Source organism: Strix aluco, chromosome 21 (assembly GCF_031877795.1).
Source record: "Strix aluco isolate bStrAlu1 chromosome 21, bStrAlu1.hap1, whole genome shotgun sequence".
Lineage (NCBI taxonomy): Eukaryota > Metazoa > Chordata > Aves > Strigiformes > Strigidae > Strix > Strix aluco.
The window spans coordinates 12,073,388-12,089,468 of NC_133951.1; positions in this window are offsets into that span (position 1 = coordinate 12,073,388).

Consider the following 16,081-nt stretch of genomic DNA (forward strand, 5'->3'; position numbering starts at 1 on the left):
GATCCTGGGCCCCTGAACCCCCCCAAATGCTTCAGACCTCCTCTGTGGTTGCACACAGAAGTGGGCTGGGGAGCAGAGCTGATCCCTCCAAGCTTCAGTCTGAAGTCAACCATGCACTCGTTTGGGTTGGGGCTTAGTAACAAGTTTCAAAAGGAGAACCTATGCCTAATAATAGTGAGACTAGTTATAATAGTAATAACATAATAATAATAAATCAGTGTTTCATTCCAGCACCTCTGTATACTTGATTTTTTGGAAATGCCTTTGTGTTTCAAAACTTCAAGGGAAAGAAAAACAAAGGGAGTGAACTTCTTAATCACAGACTGTTTTTCAGTATTGTTTGTTATATTGAGGGAACAAAGGAAACACCTTTCAACTTCAGTCCACAGTTAACATTGTTAATTAAAAAGCACCAGTAAATTGGGACGGTCGAAAGCAAACTGCAGAGCAGCAATCTGTTGCTTCCCACTCGGGAAGGATGCTTGTAGGTGTGTAAGCACCATGTCAGCTGGTGGAGAAAATCCTCCCTTTTCCCAGGCAGCCTTTGTGGCACCACATCCCTACTCAGCTTTTCCTGAGCTTTTTTTTTTCCCTTTTTTTTTTTTGTGTTTGTGTTTGCTTTTTCCCCTCCTGACTGTATTAATCTCTGCTGCTCACCAGGGTCGTCTTAACCTTGGCTCGGCGGCTGGCCGATGGGAAGGAGCTGTTTGGCAATAACTCTTCTGGGGAAGCTCTCTTTGTGGACATAGCATTCACTAATAGAAGCAGTGATTTTGGAACAGAGAGCTGGTGTAGGGACTTATGCCACAAGAATTTATTAAATAGCTTATTCTGCAATAAATGCAGCATAAATTAAAAAAAAAAATCGGAACAAATGGAGAGCTGGGATAGACCTCAAGAGGACAAGTGCTCTGTTCCTAATGATGCCAGAATAGATGTGTTTTCTGGGTCTGGGCAATCGACATCCAGATTGATTGCCTGCCAGCTCCTCCGGCGTCCTTGCCATCAAAACAGCTTGAACTATTTGGGCCTTAACTGCTTGTCAGCTTTGCTTCCTGTTTTCTCACTTTATTGGAAGTCAACAGTAGTGTTGAGTTGTTTGTGCTTTACATCCTACTGGTAAAAAAAAAAAAAAAATAAGGAGAATCAGTGAATCTCTTGCACTAACAGAAAACAGAAAATGAGCGCCCTGCCGAAGAAGTGCTGAGCCAATGTGTCTTTTCTTGGGAGGAGCCTGTGTCTGTCTTCAGCACAATTGTGTGCTCAGATCAGATTAAGATGCAATTATGGCACTGGGGCTTCTTGTAGGTTCAAATGTCTCTGTATAAAGTGTCTCTAGCATTTTAGACATGGGTTCTTGAGCCAGAATGATGCTCTTTGACTTATTCTGCCTTCTAGTACAGCTTTAGGGGTCAGTTACCATGGAGGGGTTGGTTCAGCCCAATGTAGATGCAGAAAATTCACTGTCTTGCTGTAGAACCAGCAATGAGATATTTTTTGAAGCAAGAAAATAATCAGGGTGGTTTTAATGAGCCTTGGAAGGAGGAGTCTCTTATCGGCAGGAAATTCAGCTGTTACTCAACTCAGTCCTTCCTTGACTTCCTTATTAACCCTGTCTCGTCTCTCACAAACCCTTAGTCTCCACCAAGGCCAGGGAATACTGTGTAGAGCAAAGAGTGAGTTGCTGCCTGAGGGGAAAAGTTTGATCTGGAGAATAGGGTGAACACAGAAGTACCTGGACTGTTTACAACTACACTAATTTTTCAGGCACATTGTCAAATTAGCAGGTTTTCCCGAGAGCCCCCGAGAAAAACACTTGAACAAAGCTGCTGACTGAAGCGGGTTGAAGTGCACAGAAAAGGGCCGGGATGGGTGTCAGGGGCAGCTTATGAAGAGGGGACACGGGGACAAGCTGGTAACCTCAGCCAAGTGAGCAGGGGTGAGCTGCCAGCTCTGCACCCAGTCTGGAGGTTCTGGTGGTTAATCCTTGATTCCTACATGGCATATTTTGCTGGGATTTAGGGCAATATTAATCACTTTCAGCTATGCCTATTTCTGCTTCTGTTTCTTCACCGTGTCCCAGCAGTGTGAAGTTTTGGGTGCTGCGGTGAAAGCCTGGATAACTGGGGTGCAGCCAGGGTCTCTGGACAGGGCCTGAGAAGGTCACTTTTCTCCTCTCCTAGGACCTCCAAGAGCAGAAAATGTCTTTAACCTTATTTCTCTCCATATTTTCAAGCCTCTGCAGCCCACAGGAAAGGGCACAGGTAGCCTTCTCCACCCAAGCACAGCATGCTTGATGGAGGAAGCCTTGGAGAGAGGTGATGCCAATTTTAGTACAAGTTCCTGCAACAGAAATAGATATTCCTGAATGCACGCTTAAATCTTAGTAAATTATACCTCAGGTTAAACTATTTATTAAAGTGCCACAGGGGAATTTCAGGCTAGCTATGTACATCATCACAGGAGATAGGCTGACAATTACAGTAATTTGGAAAGAACATGGATTTGAATCTTAGGGCCCGTGGTGAAAGTCAATGCACAATGAGTTATTCCACTTAATAATTCATGTTCACACATGGATTCAGCTGGAGCCAAAGTATTTCTATAGAATCACATTTCTCCAACGAGCTACCAGGTGTAACACAAGAGCTCTTGCGGGGGGTTTTTTGCTTGTTCTTGGGTTTTTAATTTCTGCTTTTGTTGCTCATCCGGAGGCAAATGCCAATGAAATGAACTTGTTCATCTGCTGTGTGCAATAACCACAGAGAGGGAGTATTTCTTTCTGCCCTTAGTAGTTAGTCTTCTGTGATGGTGGGAAGCAAAAGGCTGGGGAGCCCTTGTCATTTGTGTCCTGGCTGGTGGAACTGCAGAGCCATGATGATGTGTAGGGATGTCTAATCTTTTTACAACAAATGATCAGGGAAACTGTTTAATTGGCAGTAAGAGAAGCTCCAGCTGTTCCTGCAAACTGATGAAATTGTCTCTTGCTGCTGCTCCAGATGTTCCTCTGGGTCTGTCTGTCACCCTAGAGCAATCTCTGACGGGCAGAGGGTGATGGGCAGAGCATCACTGCTGGGAGAGGGACAGTTTGGCCTCAGAGGGGTGAGGGACCTCCCGTCTACCTGGGTGCTGGTCTCACAACAAGGCCACCTCCTCATGCTCTCTCCTGTGCTCCGAATTTGCTCAAGAAAGTGGGATCCTTTGGCTCCTCTTACACCATCTCTCTGCTCCCGTGTTTTAGCTCACGTATGAAAATTCCCTTCAAATTTTGATGTTTGCTTAGTGGTGCCAGCTGGAGTTCAACATAGTTTTTGTAGCACACAGTGGTGTGGAGGTCAGCGAAACCTCAGTAGCTCAGTGCATGATCCTCCTGGCTTGAGTGTGAAAGTATTTCCTACTGCATTTCTTACTGCACCCCTCTAGTGTGCAGGGCTTTGGTCTTCGGCTCGGTTGATTTTATGTCTTTCAGTACCAACAGCTACGGCTCTGGAGGGAGAATTAGCAAGATATAAAGAAACCTGACACATGCAGAAAGATTTTTCTCCTCTCCTCAGTCTTGCATTTAATTTAAAATAAGTATTATTAATACCAGGGTCTCTCCAGTCGATGAACAAATGACATTCTGGGAAAGAAGGAGCTATGAGATCACTGAATAACCATTTTGTCCATCTCTGCTGCTACTGTGCACACGGAGGCATTTGTAAGCACTAAGAGTTTTAGTGAAATATTTGAACTGTATGTAATTTAATAAGCATCCTTTATATTCAACAGAATCATGTGGATTTAGCAGTGGAAAATCTTGAATTTGGCCTTGTCCTTTTTCTTTTGCAGTGGAGCCTTCAGTCGTTGTGTTTGTCATGTGCTGGGGATGCCATCCTGCGTGGGATGTATTAGCACAGTCAGGAGGTTTCTGTTGATGTGATTTTTTTTTTTTTTTTTTTTTTTTGAGTGGGAATTGCAGTTATGCAACAGCTTTAGCTTTGCTGAACTTCATCTCTGATAACATGGAAAGGTTTCCTTCTGTGTAGGTTCAGAGGTTGATCTGTATGTGCCTCACGGGAACTGCAGCTCAGGGCCTCCAGCTGTACCACTGTGAGTTGATGTTGTTGACATGGGTGAGTCGTGGCTCCTGGACTGGTGTCACCCTCAACATCATCTGTGCCTGGGGTTGGTGTCCATCTGGTCTCCCCTTGTACTCCTGCGAGCGCTCCCGTCTCAGCCCAGTGAAGGTACCAGCTGGCTGTAAGCATTGTAAAGAGCTGAGCTTGGCTGCAGAGCTAACCTGGCTTATTTCATTAAAAATAAGTTGTAGAGGAAACCAACTGATGTGCAAAGATGTGCTGAATAGCTGGAAGTAATAACCTTATCTAGCAGATCTGGGAGGTACAAGAGGAGTCTGGCTCTGCGTTGCACTGGTTGGATGGGGCCTCTCATGGTCTACAAACCAAAATTTTCAGTACTTTTTCACTGCACAAGACATGAACATTTAGTCCATGTGCTCAAAGCGAGATCAAAATATCAAGTTTTTCCCCTTGGCCATGATGTGGGTACCCTGTTGGCTCCGACTCTCACACTCTGAAAGCTGTTAAAAACATCTGTGAACCAAATGGCTCAGAGAACAGCAAGAGAAAAGCTTTAATTTTAGTTGTGGTTAAAGTCTTTTTTTCCTTTTCCAAATTACCCACCTTTCTTCCCAGCCCTCAGCTCGCACTGAGGCTGACGGGTGGTTTTGGGGGTGTGCAGAAGATAGCTCAGAGAGGCAAGCCTGTGCACTCCTTTCCTCTATTTGTTGCGTGGGGCTCCACAGGAAAAATGTTAAAGGTCTGTTGATAGAAAAAGGTTGAAAATTACTGAATATTTACACAGAACTCAATTGCTGTCCATCTTCCCCACCGTTTTATTTCAATGCAAAGAGCAAATAACTGTGTGCAGTGATTGCAGCTATTGCTGAATTACATCGTTATTCATGACAGCCAGATTACAGGGCAATAATTATAGCTGAGGTTGCTGTCATTTTACTAGATTCTTAAGTACCAAGATCTCATAAGCGCTGGGGTTTTTTGCTCATATGGCAGTGTTTAGCTTTAGCTGGAGACACAGTTAAGTAGGGAGCTTTCAAAATGCATCCTAACTGCCAGGGAATCACAAGTGCAAAATCTCCTTGAAAATAAGGTGACAACTGAATCTTTCTTTGTCTGGACTGAGCTTCTCCCATTATATTCCGGATGTTATTCTGAGAGCTGGCACAGGCTCTGAGGGGCATTAGCAATACAAAAATAGCACTGGGTTTGGCCATGTCCAAGTTGTTGGTTAGGAGACTGTTGGTATCTGGGTGATGGTGGAGGAGAAGGGCTGAAGATAGCTGGAGTGGGAGGGTGGGGAATTAATTCACTTTTTCTCACCGGGGGATCTCACATCAGGAGGTTATCTTTTCTTATTAAAGACAGAAAAGCTGCAGTGCAGAAAGGCACATTAAAAAACAACTCTATGTGCTTATCCAAGGGGAATTTGGGCCTGAGACCAATGACTTGGCATGGCTGGCCAGGGGATGGCTACTTGAGCAGCGGGGAAGGGAGCTGCCTGGCTGGAAGGGTTAGTTGTAAAGACCTGAGGTCTGACTTCGTGGTACAAAACATTTCCTTGCTCAGCATCTGGGAGGTCACGGGTAAGCCCCGGTCTCAGGTTGGCTCCTGCACCTCGTGGGGGACAGGGACCTGCAGTGAGCACACAGACCACCCCTGGGAGAGGTGGTCATCACGCGTTTCTCTGCCAGCATCTTTTTAGCACATGAGCCCGTGTGGGTGTGTATGGATTCTGCCTGGGGGAGCACTGCTGGAGTGGATTTCTAATTATAGCTAATTGCAGGGTTGATACTCTCTGGATTTGGTCTGATACAAGTCAAATGATTTCCTGTTGTTCAGCACTTTACAGACACGTACCCAGAGGCGCCGAGATGGACGTGTTTTCTGAAGGCATCCAGCTGGGCAAACACACTCTTCCCTTTCCTTCCTCTGCACGGACCTCAGTGGAGCAAAACACCCCAACGCTACCTCGATCTGTGGTCTTGGGTGATGTTAACACTGTATTTGATTAAATAGTGTAGAGGTCCCTAAACCAGGCGTAATGGTTGGGTTTAGTTAAGCTGAGGGCTCCCAGGAGGAGCAGGGTGGCTTGGCCATGCTGAGCCCTGGGCTCCTGTGGTCAGACCTTTTAGGTCCCCAAAAGCACAGCATCTTTCTCTGCAGAGCCTTGCAGCTGGTGCTACTGACAGCACTTTGCATCAAACACTTAGGAAAACTCTATCATGGATATACTTTTTGAAAAATGGGAGCCAAAATAGCTTAACTGTGGACTTAGTCACTTAGTCAGACTTAGCTTAACTTAGGAAAGCTCTATCATGGATATGCTTTTTGAAAAATGGGAGCCAAAATAGCTTAACTGTGATCCTCGCAATGGGACTCGGTGCATTAATTGGTTAAATATTTATGCAATGCTTTTTAAGTCAACTATTGCATATATTCTAAATTTTATCCTAAGTTAGTCATTAAATTAATACTTTAAAGCCAATTTTTAGTGTCCCCTAATGGGGAAATTAAAAGTGTATGTAGTTAATATAGTTGTAACACTGTGCTGTCAAAGATCCCAGGCAGTAGAAGGGGAACTCATTAGCCCAGGTACTGGGCACACAGAGACAGGGATCTCAAACACAGAAAGGATCAAAGTTAAACCAAGGTGTAAGACGAAAATCAGCAGCTTCCTGAAAGAAAACAAACAAGTTTGACTCCAAATGTAATTTTTTTTTTTTAAAAAACTTTGACTTTCACATAAGCCAGGATCCAGAATGATTGTTTCATAGCCTTTAAGATGTTTCAAACAACCAGTATTATTCTCTAGGAAAAAATGTCCCCCTCTCTCCCAGGCACCCTCTGCAAATTGAATCCACAGTCCTGAAAACCTGGAACTGATGCCAAGCATTTTAATCTTACCAAAAGTAAACAATGAGCACAAATTTACATAAAAATTGACTTTTAAAATTGTTTCAATGTTAACATTGTAAGTGACGCTGTAAGTGTATTATGTGACTTTGGGTCTGCTCAATGCTTTTTAAATGGATGCTGCTGGTACAACAGATGCTGGTCATGTTTCTTTTCAGATGTTTGTAGGAAATTATGTGAGGAAAAAGCTCTGCTTTAGGAAAAGCCCAAAGGAAAATGGAATGAAAAGAAGGAGGAGATTCTCCAAGGACTGCTGAGTCTGGAAGTCTTCTGGAAGTCTTCCTGGCAGGACGCTTTCCAGCGGAGTGGGAGGGTTGGGCGCCTGGGAGGATGCTCACCGTGGCAGCTGGGGCCTCCTGAGGTGAGCACGTGGTCCCAGAGGGGTGGCATTTGCTGGCACTAACGGTCCCCAATGTTTGCTTGTTGACTTTTCCTCATGCTGTTCTCTTCCTCAGCTCATTTTCCACATGTTGTCTGAGAAAGCTCTGGGAAGGAAAACAGGAGTAAAATTTGTTTGTGAGAGCAGGGACTGAATTAAAGAAGAGCCTTTGCGGGAGAAGGGCCCTGGCAGTGAGAACGGCTGGAGCTCGGCTGGCCCTTGCCTGTGGACAAAGGCTGGTGCGTCCCTCCTTGCAAATAGCACTAAATTACCGAACCTTCAACCCTGTTCAGTTATTGGATGAAGCATTTCTGCCTGTAGCGGAGAGCAGCTCATACGAGATGTTTTAATGGCTGCTTCAGATCTTAAAACCAATGAGTCCCTGAATTGCTATCCAAACCGAGAAAAACATCCTTGTAGCTACGCTGGCATTTACTGCGCAAAGATGTACTGAGGTATATCTAAGCACAGAGTCTGCATTATCAGACCTTTGGAGATTACTTTTATCTTCTTTCCTCTATTAAATACAGCTCAGCTCTACTGCCTTTCACACGAATAAAATTTGCTGGCTATTACTCCTCAGAATCATCCATTAAGTATTTTTAAAATGCTGTTCAGCCACGTGTTTGCCCCTGTGTTTGCGCTAGATGGGATCGCTGTTGTGTAATCCACAGAGTGTTCCCTGTGCATGATGATTATTTTTTGGCTGATTTATGTAGGAAGTAACCTTCCCTGCTTCACCACTCTGTACGTCTTTTAACAAATCTGAACAAATCTGATTATCTTATCTTGAGCTGTGGAGTTTTTCCCTTGGCCGGAAGCATGGAGTGGACAAGGTCAGAGAAAGGGAGATGGTCTCACCTGGTGATTTCTCTGGCTGGAGGTGCTGTGTGATGGCTGTGCAGGGTCGCTTTGCCCAATTCCCTCTGGAGAACTGTGACCGGGTGATGCTGATGGGGTTGGGGGATCATCAGCATGTGGATTTCAGCAGAGAAAGGGCAGGGTAGGGGGAGCAGCTCAACATCCCGCTGGAGGAAGGATGCTCTGCTCATCTCCTCCTGAAGAGAGCCCCCAAAGGAAGAAGGAACTGCACGTACCCAGTGCTAAATGGCATATGATTCAAGCAAAAAAAAAAAAAAATCACACCTCTTTATTACATAGATTTATCTCACTGTGTCAGGGCCTGACAACCACCACCAGATGCTCATCTTCTCAGTTGCTTTATTGGATTCTGGGACATCCTCGTAATTGCCATAAGTGGGATATGATTCCCCAGCATCTGGCATGTGTTAATACTGATTCAGAGCGCTTATCAATCCACTTATGGAAAGAGCATACATGCTCGGTGTACAGTCAGAGGCAGCCTGGCAAATTCTAAAGCAGTATCATTTGATCCTATTTTTTTCCCTTGAATTGCCGCTGAATGACTGAGTCCTTGCCACCGTTTGAACAGTTAAAGGTGGGGAGGCATTGCCCAGCTGTCATCCCCATTTCTGGTGATGGGTAAGAAAGTGCAGCCCCATTTCCCCCAGTCTTGACCCAGGCTGTCTTCAGGAGCTGCTGAAATTCTATCTAAGCACAAGTTGCCCCTCAACTCATGAAAAGTGCATTTAGCTGTTTAGGCCCAACAGAAATCTTCCAATAAATTAAAGCTACTTCTGTTTTATTTTTTTGTTTTAGGTTCAAACTGCTCCCTTTGAGGCTGGCTGCAGATATCGATGAGCACAGCTGCTTGGACACTTTTCAGCTGGGTGTCTTTTAACGGAGGAGGAAGCACTGCTTGGAGGTCTATGGAGGCAGCAAAGTCTCAGGCAGGTGGGTTTCCCTGCTCAGCTCAGAGTGAAGAAAAAGGGAGGAATAAAACTAGCTAAAAGCAGATATTTCAAGAATTGCTCCAAAGGTGCTGTTTTCATTCCAGGTGGGAATAAAAACATGGAGTTTAGGCAGCTTTTACAATTTTTGTCCCCACTTTCTTCCTCTGAGGATCCTGGCAGTGTTTGGTCAAATGAGAGTTGGTGTTGGCGTGCATGCAGCAGCGCTGGCAACCTCCCATCTTCCAGGCAGAGCTTTGGAGGTTTTCGAGGGAGACAATGGTGCAAAAGGGTGTGTTTGAACAAGGGAATTAAATATTTCCCTGCATCACTCCTGGATGAGGAATGCTGCTGGGTTTTGAATAGTACGGGAGGGCAGGGAAAAGGCATTCCTTGGGCTTGCAGGGCTCCAGCGCTGTCTAGACTTCATAATGCAACGGTGCACACCGCCCTGCCTTGAACTCCTGCCACGGCGTCTCTCAGCGCGTCCTATAAATGGAAGCTGAGAAGCCTTCCCTCTGCCAAAGCCTCAGTCACACTAATGAGACCCTAGTTCCTGTCAAATTTGGCAATTTCTCCCACTAAACTGGTGAACTTGCAGCAGGTGGTAGCAAAGCTCATTTCCTAAACCCACATCTCCCTGGAAACAGAAAACCACACCTGACTTCCCGTGGTGGGGCGACCGCATCTCCCTCCAGGCTCACGGAGATGCCCGGGGATGGATGTCCTGCACAGGGAACCTGCACACCGCTGCTCTGCAGAGGTGATCTTTGGACTGGCACCTCACCTCGAGTCAAATAGCTGTCAAGTCATCTTGGAAAAGTGACACTTGCTGCTCAAAGCCCGTCCCATTGAACATGGCACTGTCTATGAGAGGTTGCAGCCACCAAAAGCAATCTGTTCTTTAGATGTTTCTGTCCTGTCTGGCTCCATGAGTCTGTTGGCAGAGCTCAGCTGTGCAGAGTTGGTTTGGGTCACCCCTGGCATTAGGATGTGTTTCCTTCTCCACCCTCCTTTCTCTTCTTTCTGGGATCAAGTTTCTTGCAGCTAAACATTCTTTTGTCTTTGTATTTCCCACTGAAGGCTGAAGCGGGGCTTGGCCACCTCTGTTTTTCTAAACCCAGCCCAAGTAATGAGCATCTGCCAAGAGGCAGAGGTTTTCCCTAAGCCCGTGGTTTGAAGAACTCATTCTTTACAGCCTTGCTCCTCTCCCAGACGCATGCTGCCCACAAGGAGTGGGAAGGACGTCTCTAACCGCTGGATGCTGCCTCCTCCAAAGCACTCAGCAGTGTACAGCTGTCAGCACACCGCATCCAGGCCGACGGGAACACGGCGCTGGCCAGAATCGCTGCCTTTGCTCCAGCACCAAGTCAAAGCCTCCTCATTTCGCTCTCACTGGAGTTTTGGTACGACCTTTCCCATGGCATGTAGAGTGGAGAAATGTCCTCCCTGCTTTTTAGGAGGTAAGGAAGTGATAGAGCTGAACAAAGCCAGGGGCGTGGGGTTGAGGCAGAAAATGAACCATCATCTTCCAAGTGCCAATGACTCGCAGACACCAGGACCTGGCACAGCACTTCACCAAACTCACCTGAGAGGTTGTCTCACTGCAAGCCCAGAGAACCATCGCTGCTCCTATTAGCAGGAAATGAGGATCTTAGTTGTATTTTAAAAGAGCCTGAAATTTCCCAGAGTTCTTTGTCATTTGTGTGCTGGCAGTTTCTAGTGCATGGGCAGACACTCCTTGGAGACCATCAGCTTCCAGAGGTTAAGTCCCAAACAACGCAGATCAGATCTCATCTTCTTTGTGTGAAAATGGAGGCAGCTCAGATCTTTTGTCATTTCGGTGCATGCTCCTGCACTCCATCCAGACAGTGCATTCCTGTGCAAAACTGTTGGCTCTAACTGAACTGGCAGAAGTGAAATCTGTAAAATTCTGCCTAGATCCCAGTAAGAGGTTCAGCCCCGATGTGAATTCGAATTTTGGATTAACGAGATTTTCAGACTTGCTGAAGCTTCTGGTTTGTGGTATTTTTGCCTCCTGACTGACATGTCATAGATGGGCTATGCGTCAGGAACTGCCTTGACCCATAAAGAAATCTTGCGGCCGTAAGAAAGGACTAGTCCAGCTTGTTACACTGTTAGGTCTGTCTATTCCAGGAAGGACGGAGGAGGTGCCTGGACTGAACAGAAAGATGGTCAGTTAGGGCCTTGCATCTTGGATGAGCCTTCACTTCTTAATTTACATTCAGGGAAATGGGCGCAGAGAGCTTCTGTGCTAAACTCTGTAACAAATGCTGAGAAAACCTGCAAAGTCCTGCTCCCATTTCCTGCTCTAAATCCCGCACAACAGACCCTGATATCCAGGGCTGGGAGCCAAACACTCTCAAGTCAATGGAAAGATTCCCCTTGACTTTAATGGTCTTTGCATGAGTGCCTAATTCCTTCCTGTTCACAGGCTCTTTTGGACTTGGTTATGGAAACAACTGCAGATATAAAGTGCTGCAGTGAACTGTAAACCCTTCAAAGCAGTGCGATGGCAGATTTTACTGTCCTCCCAGACAGTTGGAATGGGTTTTGTTTGACAAAAAGCCTGATATATGTTCTTCCAGCCAGCGCCGTGGCTACAGTGTGAATGAGCGTTTTAACAAATATATTCATGCAGACAGGGTTTGTGGTCAGCCCGCTGGGTTTGGAGCCAAGCTCTTCCCAGCAGGATGGGAAAGGCAGGGAGCCTGTGTCCGTGCTGGGCGAAGCTGAACCTCCACAGCTTTGACACGCTAGCATCTCTCAGAGCTGTGGTCTTGGGTCTTGCAGCTTCTAGGGACTGGTTCAATTCCCTGCCTGCAAAGACCATGTCACTGGTAGAGACTCGAAGTTGCCCGGTTTTGTCAGCTCTCTGTGAAATATAAGGTTTTTGCCCCAGACGGTCCCACCTTGGGCAGGGCTGGCATCTACAATTTCCAGGAGAAGGAATGAGACGCCTGCTCAGCAATGCACTTGCTTGACCATAAAGATGTTGTGAAGGTCCAGCCCCGTCGCTGCCCTGAGCACTCCCCGCCCGGACCATCATGGCACACGTGCCATCAGCCCACTCCACGCGGCGAACAGAGCTGAAGACATTGCCTCGGCCGCCTTGGTGGCTCGCTCCACAAAACTCCATTTGGCAAACACTTAAAGAGGTGCTTAACTTTAAGGTCACAGATACGTTTCACTGACTTCCACGGGGATTAGACACGTGTAAGTGTTTGGCTGGGGAGGGATCCTGGTGCATCGGGTGGGGCAGTGCCGTTGAGGGATACACAGGATTTTCTCCCTGATGCCTGGGACTATCAACTAGCGCCTTGGAGCATGAGATCTACCTGCTCTGGTTTAATCACAGAAGGAGCAATAATAGCAAGCAGATTATTTAGTCTTTATAAAGCCCACAGACACTGAATATGACTGTTAGAGGAATTGTGGCTTTCACGGGGGATCTGCCTGAATGTTTGAGAAGAGCAGAAAGTGTTTTCCGATATGGAAGGTTGCTCAGCTGACTCCCAGGGGAGAGGAAGCTGATGACGATTGCTGTTTCTTTCTCTACGCCCGAGAAACTTTCTAGATCTAGTTAAGGGTTTAGGTTGTTTTATTTTGCTGTTCAAACTCTGGATGGGTTTTGCCATTTCATTTTTCCACGCACCCAAAGTCAACTGGGTGTCTGCACCCCCCACCCCCATACCCCTCACTCGTCGTATGCAGTGAGAGTACAAATGTGACCCCGATCCCAGCGTGGCCTTGATGGCTTGGGCACAAATCTGCACTCCTGGAGCCACGTTCTGCAAGAGGAACTGAGCCCTCACTTTCGCAGCTGTGCATTCCTGAGATGAAAAGGGCAGCTCAGGCCCAGGCTGTTTCGTAGCAGAAAATCAGACCTGGGCAATCTATGGAAAAGTCTGGCAGCTGCAGGAGCTGTCTGGCTGCTGGAAAAATCTGTGGTGAGCTCTGTCAGGGTCCCCTCCTGACGCCCTGATTTGGGGAGCAGTCCCCCTCAGATTTTTAAGATTTTGAATGCTTGCCCATCAGTCTCACTACACGTGTGGCTGTATGAAGACTCCCAGTTCCCAGACGCAGGAATTATAAAGTGCTGGCCTGGCTCTTTCAGAAGGATTATTTGCTTTTTAAAGTCACTGCCTGCAGCCGAGGCTGATCATTCTGTTGCAGAGGAAAATAGGCAGCAGACTGAGACGTGGATGAAGTAATGAGTTCGTCTCTCTGCAGTCTAGCCAGGTACACATTTTTTTCTCCCAGAATTTAATTAAAATGCATACATCTTTCCTCACATTTTTATGAAGCTCAATGGCAAATAACGGTCACTCTAATTACACCAACATTAACTTGTTTTCATGGCTGAAAAGGACAGATCCAAGGGCAGTTCTCCTGTGTTTGTTACTCTGGGATGTGCTATCTCCAGCAAGCAGCTAGAAATCCAAGTTTTGTCATCTAGGCCTGCATTCCCATGGGCTGGATTATGCTGGTCCAAAAAATGGAGGATAGACTTGTCCAGTAGAAAATATACTCATTAGTCTGGGCTGGCTGATAAATCCTTACATGGCTGATGCTCTTCTGCTCTGTTTTCTGGCACCAGCATTGATCCTGTGGACTTCGTCCTCTCTGGGGTTTGAAGCTCCCCTGGCTGGAGGAGCAGCCCATTGGTCATGGCTTGTTGCCTGCTCAGGGTCTTCTCCTGCCTGGAGTCCTCCTGGTGTCCCCAGGGCTCACTGAGGGAAGAGGAAAATCCAAGCAAGTTTGATTGAACGACAAGTTAAGTTTCTTTACCCAGCCACAAGACTGGTCATATTTAGCCAGAGCAAAATTAAACAGGGGCCCTCCTGGTGCAACAGAATTGTCTGTTCTACAAAGGAAACCACCAGCTCCACTGTAGGATGGATGTAAAGTTGTTGATGGAAACAAGCACACCGTGATCCTATGGCCTTCCACTCCACCGTGATTTTGGTGGCTCCAGACTACGATCAGCAGAGCCAGACCAGTCCTCATCCCAGCCCAGTTGGCCACTGGCATCAGTAGCTGCTGGTGAGTATGGCTGGGTGATGTGCCTCATAGCAGCTTCATGGAGGGCTGATGCAGTCCCAGAAATGTCTTTCTGCTTTTTTGTGATATCTGTCCAAGTTGGTTGCATCCTGCAGGGTTATTGGTTATGAAATGGCTGGTTTTACAGTGACGTTTTTAAAATTGAGCTCTTCTTAATATGGAATTGGTTTTTACTAGTATGAGTTTTGAAGCATTGTTGTCTGCTTGAAATTACTGCTGCTCTAACATGCCAAAGCTCAGGACATTTTGTTCCATTTTCTTTCTAAATCTGACCAGTCCCATGAAGTCAAAAATCTAACCTGAAATACTCAAATTTCTCAAATTGCACAGCATACATGAGAAATGAACACATTTAGACGTGTTGCCGGGGCGGCTGCACTATGAGAGAGGGTTATGCACTAGGAGAGAGCCTGCAAGTCCAACATGACTCCACCAGTGGGTGGTTTGGGTCTCGGCCAAGGCAAGGAGGTTGGAAGGAAGCATGCGGCTTCGCTTGGGTGCTTTGTGGCTTGACCATCTGCAAGGAGGATGAATAGGCACCATCTCTCGCATCCACCCCCTCCAGTTTAGGGCACGTCTTGAAAAAGGCAGTGGTAGGTGCTGTCTGTATAATAAATGGCATCTGTATGACAAACGGTGCATCTCTAGGGCTTTCCTTTGCAGACTCAGAAAGTTGGGGCTGGAGTGATGGGAACAACAGAAGAGGTCACTGCAAGACCAGCTGGTTCAAAGGGCTTAGCTCGGCTGCCTATTCTGGGGGTGAGTTAATCAGCTATAATATGTGAGGTCTGCAAGGCACGGTGATGAACGGGAGCATACGGAGAGGGAAGGCCATACAGTTACATGAGCGCTGGTGATAGCACAAAAATCCTTCTGGCAATGTGATTTATTAGGCTGTGATGATGTCTTTCACACAAAGTGGCAGATGCCGCCTCATACACAACATTTAATGCAGGATGAGAGTGGTTTCTCTGTAGGAACCCATTCTCTCTCTGCAGGGGAGACACTGGGCAGGGTGGACCAAACTGGCGGCGCTGGTTTTGTGATTGCTGCAGCTCGCATCACACTTGCAGTTGGAAAGGGAATTTTTAAAATTGGATTTTTATTAGGTGCCTAATTGACTCATCATCCCTGCCCCCCCATGCATACACACTTACTCTGCCCTGAAATGTGAGCTAAACGAGGCTGGCGAGAAATGTTTTCTGAATATAGCTGGGGAAAGAGAGGACTGAGGAGAGTGAAGGAGGAGTGAATTCACGCCATTTTTTTTAAAAATGAAGATTGTAAAAGACTAAAAAAAAAACCCCATACAAAAAATAACAACAACAAAAAAGTTGTGGTTTCTTAAGCCAGTTTGCATTCCTGGAAGTTGATGACGCCCTGGATTACTGTTGTTTTTTTAGACTTCTTTCAAATTTTTTTAGGATAGTTTGTCTGTAGTGTGGGTATGTGTGGGTAGAGAACTGGGGAATATGCAGAGGGGAAAAAAAAGCTAAAAATGGGCAGGAACAGGCTGACTGCATAGGGTTTTTTTTTTCTTAAATAAAAAAAAAAGAGCTCGAAGTTGTTAAAGATTTGGGTATGTGGGGGTGGAGCACAGGCATGGCAAAGGAAGTCGATCCTGAAGACCACGTCTAATACAGGATGTTTTGTGCTTCATTAAACACTGTGTCTCATTGGCTACAGAGGAACTCTGACTCAGTTTGCAAAATAATCAGTCCAAACTTCTGATTTATGTCACTTAGAAGCTTCCTTGCTCTGCAGAGAGGAGAAGAGATGCAGCCAAGGCCAGTGTGCTGGGAGCATGACGG